The sequence below is a fragment of the Neltuma alba genome, unplaced genomic scaffold (genome assembly GCF_004799145.2).
Source record: "Neltuma alba isolate B1F8T4 unplaced genomic scaffold, ASM479914v2 tig00012565_pilon, whole genome shotgun sequence".
Lineage (NCBI taxonomy): Eukaryota > Viridiplantae > Streptophyta > Magnoliopsida > Fabales > Fabaceae > Neltuma > Neltuma alba.
Genome location: NW_021637020.1, coordinates 85,311 through 94,438, shown reverse-complemented (window position 1 = coordinate 94,438; position 9,128 = coordinate 85,311). Strand labels below are relative to the sequence as shown.

The 9,128-nt window shown below is 35.8% G+C and overlaps 2 pseudogenes; both read right to left on the bottom strand.

Moving 5' to 3' along the window:
* Positions 1-390: 390 nt before the first annotated feature.
* LOC114728694 (protein NUCLEAR FUSION DEFECTIVE 4-like) lies at positions 391-2,084 on the bottom strand (annotated as a pseudogene).
* Positions 2,085-6,980: 4,896 nt separating this feature from the next.
* Positions 6,981-8,731, bottom strand: LOC114728693 (protein NUCLEAR FUSION DEFECTIVE 4-like; annotated as a pseudogene).
* Positions 8,732-9,128: the final 397 nt, after the last annotated feature.

Genomic DNA, 9,128 nt, shown 5'->3' with positions numbered 1-9,128 from the left:
GTACGCCCAAATCTATTTTAACCGGGGCATAAATGCACATAACAGAATATATGAGGCAATACAACAACGATTACTTTAGAAAAAAATAAATATAAGAGTTAAAGTGGATTGGAATTTATATTTAGAGCCAAATTAAATGTCAAACTAGCTCTTGTTTAATTTCTATTATATTTTAATATCTTTAGTAAATATGAACGCAAATAAAAGAAAAATATTGAATACTTTTTAAAACCAAGAAGTGCCTTATTACAATCAGGTCAAAAAAAAGGACCTTCTCGCCCAAAAAAAAAAGAAGCCTAAGCACGCCTGCCCATGTGATCCGAGCCAGGAGTACCCTGGGACTTTGTTATTGATGGAAGGGTATAATAGGTAATTCATCCACGGTCTTCTTTACGGTTTCTGTGAATAGAACTTGCGAGTCCTTGCATGCAGGATGAATGCCAAGAACGTCCCAAAGACACAAAGGGAAACCCAAATGATGAAAGTGCTTCTATAGCATTCCATGCCCATGCATTTCCCATCTCCACCTTCTTCTTCACGATACAAAAGAGCAGCCAAGAAGCCAAATAGAGAAGAGCCGATGGGAATGTTGGCCACCACCACGTTGTGGTTCACTGAGGAATTCTTGGTGCCAAATAGCTCCGTGGTTGTGGACACACAAGTGGAAGTGATAGCTCCAGTACACACTCCAATAATCGCAGTACTGGTGTAGAGAGCAAGCTCAGTTTTGTTAAGCAGCAAGAAGAACGATCCTGTTATTGGAACCACGAACACAAGCGTTGATGCTGCTCTTGAAATTCGGACCTTACCTCTGAAAGTTTGAACACAGTACAGGTCAAAACAACTTCATAATTTTTAAAGATTCAATCATATATAGTATTATGTTCGTATATGGAAGAGTTCGATATCAAATATTTTACCGGAGTTTTGCTTTTCCAGTTACCTGCAGAAGTAGTCCATGAGAGATGGCATGAGACGGCCAAAGAACCCAAAGGATGAGGACAAGGACACCAAAGACGAAGTAGAGGAGCCTCTGGATTCAGCAATTTGCCCCAAGTTGTTCAGATATACTAAACCGACTGTTGCACCAAAGAAGTAGACGAAGAAATGTAACCAGAAGTCTATTCTTCTCAGCATTAGCTTCACTCCGATTTCTTCTCTGACACGAACCTCACGAAACTCTCTGCTGGTATCCTCCTCTTCTTCCTCTTTGAGCTCCCTCTCCATTCTGCTCTTCTCATTAGGATCGTTGTTCTCCTCCAAAGAACCATGATGGACGCTTTCGGCTTCTTTGTGCGTTTGCCATGACCCCACCAAGTCGTTGATTTTCTCTGAGATCGGAACCGAAAAAGGCAAGAGAAGGGACACCAGCATGCCAATCAGATTTATCGTTGAAGAAAGATTGCTCGGCACAAATTGCAAGCTGCTTAACACAGCACATATGCCACTGGGAATGGTAATAATGAACATCAGAACAAACCCAACGCCCAGTCTTTTAGGCCCTGCGACTTCAATTTCTCCAGTCACAGGAATTGCAACGAGGCTGACTATCAGTGGCAAGACAGAGTTCAAGAGAAGGAAGGCCTGAGCTTTTCTGTGAGGAGAAAGAACATCAACAATTTCGGTATAGATCTTTGCGCTTAACCCTTGATAACTTGTTGATAAACCCAAAACAAGTTGGTGATCAGATGGGAAGTTTCTCAATGCGATGACATTGCAGACAGTGTTAATCCAACAAATGCTATTTCCCGCCAGAAGAGTTAGCAAGAAGACATGCCAATAGGACAGAGAGGAAATGTGGTCTGTGAGGAAGAGATATGGCACTCCATAACCAATCAACCCAAGGCTTGAACCCGTGATGAGGACACGCCAGAGGGGAAGGCGAAGAGAAGCCATGCCGGAGAACCAGCCAAGGAGTTTTCCGGCATCGGAGGCAAAAGCAAGGTTATTGAGCTGCACTTGTGAGATGGAAAGGGTCTGCTTCAGTTGGGTTGAGTATGAAGGGAAATTGGTGTTGTGCCATTTATGGCTTGAAGCCAAATGATGCCCACAAGACCTAGCCATTGGAGAGCAGTTGAAGCCATAATGAAGAAGAAGTGCTGAGATTGATGAATATAACGACAATCTCAAAACGGGACAGATGAATGGGGAGATGGATGGATGCAACGGGAAATATTGGGGAGTTAGATGAGGCTCGTACGTGATAATAAAAAGCCGTGCATGTCAAGGAAAAAAGTTTACACACAAATATAGAGAACTTCAACTCGCAGGTCAATCCCATTTTACGTCTACGTCGTCAAGAAAAAGATCATTACTTAATTTTAATAAATTTTTTACAAAGTCTTACCAAAGTGACTTAAAATTTCCTTAAAATTTGTTACGAACGTTTAGGAAAATTATTTATCCTGCCAGCTTCGATCGGATGCGTCGTCCGTCTTAGTGTGGAGCTCAAATAATTACTCTCTGGAAATACATACTTATATTATTGGACGAGATGAGAGAAGTGGCTCGAAACATATAACTATAAACAGAAGTTAAATTTGTGGTTGAGGCAGCATTCGTCAATTAGGGCGTACAAGTGTTCTAGGCCCTTCAGGTCAACAGCGTAGGAGGAGGGTTAATTGGAGGTGTGGCTGAAGTTTTAGCCAGCAGGTCCTGATCGAAGCCATTGCTGAGTTCTGCATTAATGTCTTCCTCAACCTCCTCATCACATCCCGACACAATTGCTGGACAAGTACCCACGACCTCCTCCTTTACTCATCCCATTTAAGATGATGAGTGCTACGTCGGTAATGATGGTTAGACCCATTACCACGTCCTTCAAACCATCCATTTACATTTTACTTTCGGTATTATATTGGTACACAACATAATCCCGGGCCGACCGGTCAAGACTTGCATGTAAGTGAATCAAGAACCTGATGAGGGAGCGAGCTAGACTTTAGTGTAATATAACTAATTCTACTTTTTACATTTTATATAAGAGGTAGTTAAAAATTTAATTTGATTCTAAATATAAGACTCAGATTTATTTTGTCTTTTATATTTATTTTTGTCCCCAAGTCATTCCTATAGTGATTGTATAGGTTGAGAAGTTTTAATCAAGTGGCTGTTTCAATACACATGATTAATAGAGTATTTTAGAAAAGATAACATTCATTTATTATAAACAACTAATTTAACTAATTTTTTTAATATTCACAAATTAGTTACCTGATACTAATGACAGGAGGTAGTATATATATGCTTAGCTTCTACAATTTGTATGGAAAATTTCTGGCGTCCAAACAAGGATTCAGTAACAGGCATGAACTATGAAGCGGCTTTGTATTGTTTTTTTTTTTGGGGGCCAGCAGGTATAAAATGGTCCTCTTAGCTTTGGGGGGAATGATTAAGGATCCGTTTGGATCAGCGATTGAAAAAGTAACTTATTGAAAAAGTAACTTATAGAGAAGTGAAATTGGATAAAAGCTGAATTGGATAAACTAAATTGTGTTTGGATTAGAGTTCAAAAAAGTTAGATTGCAAAAGTGATATTGGTAAAAGGTTGTTTGGATTATGATTGAGTAAAAGTAAGTTTGGTTGTAAAATGACTAAAATAGATATGAGTTTTAATAAATAATGAAACATGATTAAAAAAATAATTTCACATAATACAATGAAATTAAAATAATTTAATATGAAGAAGTCATAAAAAATATTTTAAATATAAAGTGAAACATGAAAAAATAAAAGTATATTTTTAGGAGCATATTTAAAAATAAAAATATATTTCTAACTTATTCATTACTTTCAACTAATTTTAATTGATTTTTTATTATCTACAAATTAGTTATTTGAGGCTTATAATAAGAACCAAAAGAGGTAATAAATTTTTTAACTTTTTCTCTCTCCATATTTCAAAAGCCATAAGCCATAAGCTATATTTCAATATAATTTAATAAATGACATGAATATTTAAATATTATTTTTATTTTAAAATTATTATTATTTAAAATCACTTACAAAATTTATGTGTAGTACAAATATTAAATAAAAGACCCCATATAAATAAAAGATGAACGAAAATATAAAAAAAAATTTGATTAGCAATTTTAGTAACATAGATAAGGAAATTGAATCTTCAATCAAAATTATAACTAAGAAATAAAATTTAAAAGAAAACATTTTCATATTGTATTTTTTAAAAAAAAATTAAAATAATTACCATTAGAATGAGAGGTAGATTGGAGAAAATTTAGTTACTGAAAATTCATCGGGATTTTTCAAACGCATAAGCTATCTTTTGTTGCTTATCCTAAAAGTGCGGTGAGAGGATAAAATCACGATTCATCGGGATTCTATAAAAATTATCCAAACACCCTAACCATGCTTCATAAGCACTTATTTGAATTTAAACGGACTTATTTGAGATCTCACCGCTTAACCAAACAGGCTCTTAAGCTGTTAATTTTAGCTTATAGCTTATTGTAGCTTTTCAGACAAAAGCCCGATTGCAGAAAAGCTGATCCAAACAGACCCAATTTTGTCAATCGAACTTATAGAGCTTATAAGCTACTTATAAGCTCCAAATAAGTGATGCCAAACAGGCACTAAGTTTCCTAAACGCACGACTAAACGTTCGCAATAAGTCTGAAGAAAATTCTGCTAATAACTTTCCTAAAATCTCATAAAACTGGCTATTACTTTATATGCTGCTCTTAAATATAACATTTCAATCTTTTTGTTTTTTGGTATAATAATTTTTGTTTCTTTTAGCAAAGCATTTCTCCTTTATTGGCTGTTCCCTTTTTTAGTCTATTGTTATATGTACACACGTGTGTGTGTGCGCGCGTGTTACATATCGGGTGTCTGAATAAAATATATGGCGAGCTGTGTGCTTTTTTAACAATATCAATAGCCCAAAGAAAAATACAAATTAAATTTAAGTTTGGTGTGAAGCAAAAAGATAGCAGATGAATGTTGAAGTCATGAATTTAGACGATGATTCGTGTAGTGAGCTTATTAACTACTACTTCCGATTCTTAATATAAAAACTCGTTTGACTTTTATTTTGATCCTAAATATAAGATCCCAATACACTTTGTCTTTCATTATTATTCCCAATACACTTGGTTAGTAAGAATATATTAGGAAAGACAATATTTATTTATTACAAATAATTAATTTAATAACTAGTAGTCTCTTTAATCTATTCAAATTAGTGAACTAGCTTTTATATTAAAGATCGGAAATAACAGTTTTCTTAGCATGGCTGAAAACAATGCACTTGGTATTTTGAAAAAAAAAAACAAACAAAAACGATTTATGCGACGTGCAACTATCAAATAAGTCAATAAAAATACATAAATTAAGAGACATTTAAGAAATTCACTTCAACAATATAATTCTTTTACTTGGTCATTAGATTAACCAGCTCTTGATTAGCGAAAGTTGGATAAAATTAAATTACCACCCTTTCTAATTCTAAATATAAATCATCATACTAATAAAAATAGTTTAAAGTATTAAATTTGTCATAAAGTTTTAATAATTTTTAATATTATTGTTATTAACTACTATCTTCTGTTTTTAATAGAAGAGTTAGTATTTTTAATAAAAGAGCTAGTTGACTAATTAATTTGAGTAGATTAAGAAAGTTTATTAAGTTAGTTATTTGTAATAAATATGCCCTATTTTTCCTAATATACTCTTACTAATAATGTATATTAACTAAAATTACCATTTGATAGAATTTTTAACATATGCAACTACTATAAAAGTTACTTTAAAAAAATAAATAGATATAAAAGACAAAATAGATTGAGATTTTATATTTAGAATCAAATTAAATATCAAACTATATTCATATTTTAAGGATAGAGGTAATATATTAAACAATGACATCATATTAATTTCTATTTTATTTTTCTGCCTTTATTAAATATGACTGCGTATAAAAGAAAAATATTGAATACTTTTTAAAACTATCAAATACCTTGTTACCTAAAAAAAAAAAAAAAGGACTGAAAATGCCTGCTTACGGGACCAGAGCCGAGAGTACCACTCCAGGACTTTGTTATTGATGGAAAGGTATAATAGGTAATTCTTCCCGGTCTTCTCTGAGACAATGTTTGCAAAACCGGACCGGAAACCGGCGAACCGGCTCCTCGTCCGGTCCGATTCATCCACTCAACCGAGAGAATGTCAAACGGATGTAAACCGGCCTAACTCGGTGTGAACCGGACATAAACCGACCAACCCGCAGGGTCAAACGAGTTAGTCCGGTGGTCTGAAAGAAAACAGATGAAGAAGAAACCAAACCCAAGAAGAAGAGGTACAAATAAAAGAAAGACTGCTGACCTTGATTTATTCACTTTTATCTGATTCTGCGGGTGCCTCTTAAACGAAAATGAGGTGTGAAGGCATAAAAATGGAGGATAGAAGAAGAGAATCTGGAACGAAGAAGAAAAAGAGAAGGAAATAAAAGAAGAAGAAGGGAGCAAACAGGAAGAAGGAAAGAGAATAATTAAAAAATGAAGAGCCTCACTCCCTGTACCTGGCGACGTTTAAAAGAAGAGAAGCCTTGGAGATAATAAAAAGAGAGAGAGAGAAATAAAATTTGAAATATATTAAATTAATATTCATAATATATTAAATAGTATGCTAAGGTTAAGTTTCTCCAGAAGATCTGAAACCACAAATTAAATTGGGGATGGATTTGTCTAATAAATATCTATATTATAGAGTTTTATTTGCTATATATAATTCTCGGAATATACATCCTTAATTTTACACATATTATTATTAATTACGAAATAAGTCACCTGTATTCATTATTATTTGATATTTGTTTTTATATTTTATCTTTATTTTTATTTAAAATAACTAACATACATATATATATATATGTATGACGATATATTACATTAATTAATACCGGTCTAACTTCGGTCCAGCCCACTAACTCTTGACTTACTATTTTGACTGAGTAACAGTTTTTAGTACCTTGGTTTCTGTAAATGGAACTTGCGAGTCCTTGCATGTAGGATGAATGCCAAGAACGTCCCAAAGAAACAAATGGAACCCCAGATGATGAAAGTGCTCCTATAGCATTCCATGCCCATACATTTCCCATCTCCACCTTCTTCTTCACGATACAAAAGAGCAGCCAAGAAGCCAAATAGGAAAGAGCCGATGGGAATGTTGGCCACCACCACGTTGTGGTTCACTGAGAAATTCTTGGTGCCAAATAGCTCCGTGGTTGTGGAGACAGAAATGGAAGTGATAGCTCCAGTACACACTCCAATAATCGCAGTACTAATGTAGAGAGCAAGCTCAGTTTTGTCAAGCAGCAAGAAGAACGATCCTGTTATTGGAACCATGAACACCAGCGTTGATGCTGTTCTTGAAATCCGGACCTTACCTCTGAAAGTTTGAACACATGTCAAAACAACTACATGGTTTTTAGAGATTCAATCACAGATGGTATTACGTTTGTACATGGAAGAGTTTTGTTTTTTTTGTTTTTCCTTACACCAGAAATACATGGAAGAGTTCGATATCAAATATTTTACCAAGGTTTTGCTTTCCCAGTTACCTGCAGAAGTAATCCATGAGAGATGGCATGAGACGGCCAAAGAACCCAAAAGATGAGGACAAGGACACCAGAGACGAAGTAGAGGAGCCTCTGGATTCAGCAATTTGCCCCAAGTTGTTCAGATATACTAAACCGACTGTTGCACCAAAGAAGTAGACGAAGTAGTATAACCAGAAATCTATTCTTCTCAGCATTTGCTTCACTCCGATTTCTTCTCTGACATGAACCTCACGAAACTCTCTGCTGGTATCCTCTTCTCTTTCTCCCTCTTTCAGCTCACTCTCCATTCTGCTCTTCTCATTAGGATCCTCGTGCTCCTCCAAAGAACGAGGATGGATGCTTACTGCTCCTTTGCGGGTTGGCCTTGATGACGCCACCAAATCATTGATCTTCCGTGAGATTGGAACCAAAAAAGGCAAGAGAAGGGACACTAGCATTCCAATCAGATTACTCGTCGAAGAAAGTTTGCTCGACACAAATTGCAAGCTGCTTAACACAGCATATATGCCAGTGGGAATGGCAATAATGAACATGAGAACAAACCCAACGCCCAGTCTTTTAGGCCCTATGACTTCAATTCCTCTGGTCACAGGAATTGCAAAGAGGCTGACTATCAGTGGTAAGACAGAGTTCAAGAGAAGGAAGACCTGAGCTTTTCTGTGAGGAGAAAGAACATCAACAATTTCAGTATAGATCTTTGCGCTTAACCCTTGATAACTAGTTGATAACCCCACAGCAACTTGATGATCAGATGGGAAGTTTCTCAATGCGATGACATAGCAGACAGTGTTAATCCAACAGATGCTATTCCCAGCCAGAAGAGTTAGCAAGAAGACATGCCAATAGGATAGAGAGGAAATGTGGTCTGTGAGGAAGAGATATTGCACTCCATAACCAATCAAGCCAAGGCTTGAACCCGTCATGAGGACAAGCCAGAGGGGAAGGTGAAGAGAAGCCATGCCGGAGAACCAGCCAATTAAGGAGTTTTCCGGCATCGGAGGCAAAAGCAAGGTTATTGAGCTGCACTTGTGAGATGGAAAGGGTCTGCTTCAGTTGGGTTGAGTATGAAGGGAAATTGGTGTTGGTGCCATTTATGGCTTGAAGCCAAATGATGCCCACAAGACTTAGCCATTGAAGCGCAGTTGAAGCCATAATGATGATGATGATGAAGAAGAAGAAGAAGAGGGTGCTGAGATTGAGTAATCACAATCTCTAAACGAAACGGACGAATGGGAAGATGTATGGATGGAACGGGAAATATAGGGGAGTTACCATGGGAGATGCTATGGCTCGTAGGTGAGCTGATAATAAAACCGTGCATGACACGAAAAACATATAGACAGAGAACTTCAACTCTCAGGATCTGTTTGGATTAGCGATTAGAAAAGTAGTTTATTGTCAATTTGATTTTTGAAAAAATGAAGTGAGTAAAAGTTAAATTAGATAAGCTGAATTGTGTTTGGATTAAAGTTTAGAAAAGTTAGTTTGTAAAAGTGATATTGATAAAAAGTTGTTTGGATCATGATTGAATAAAATTAAGTTTAGCTTG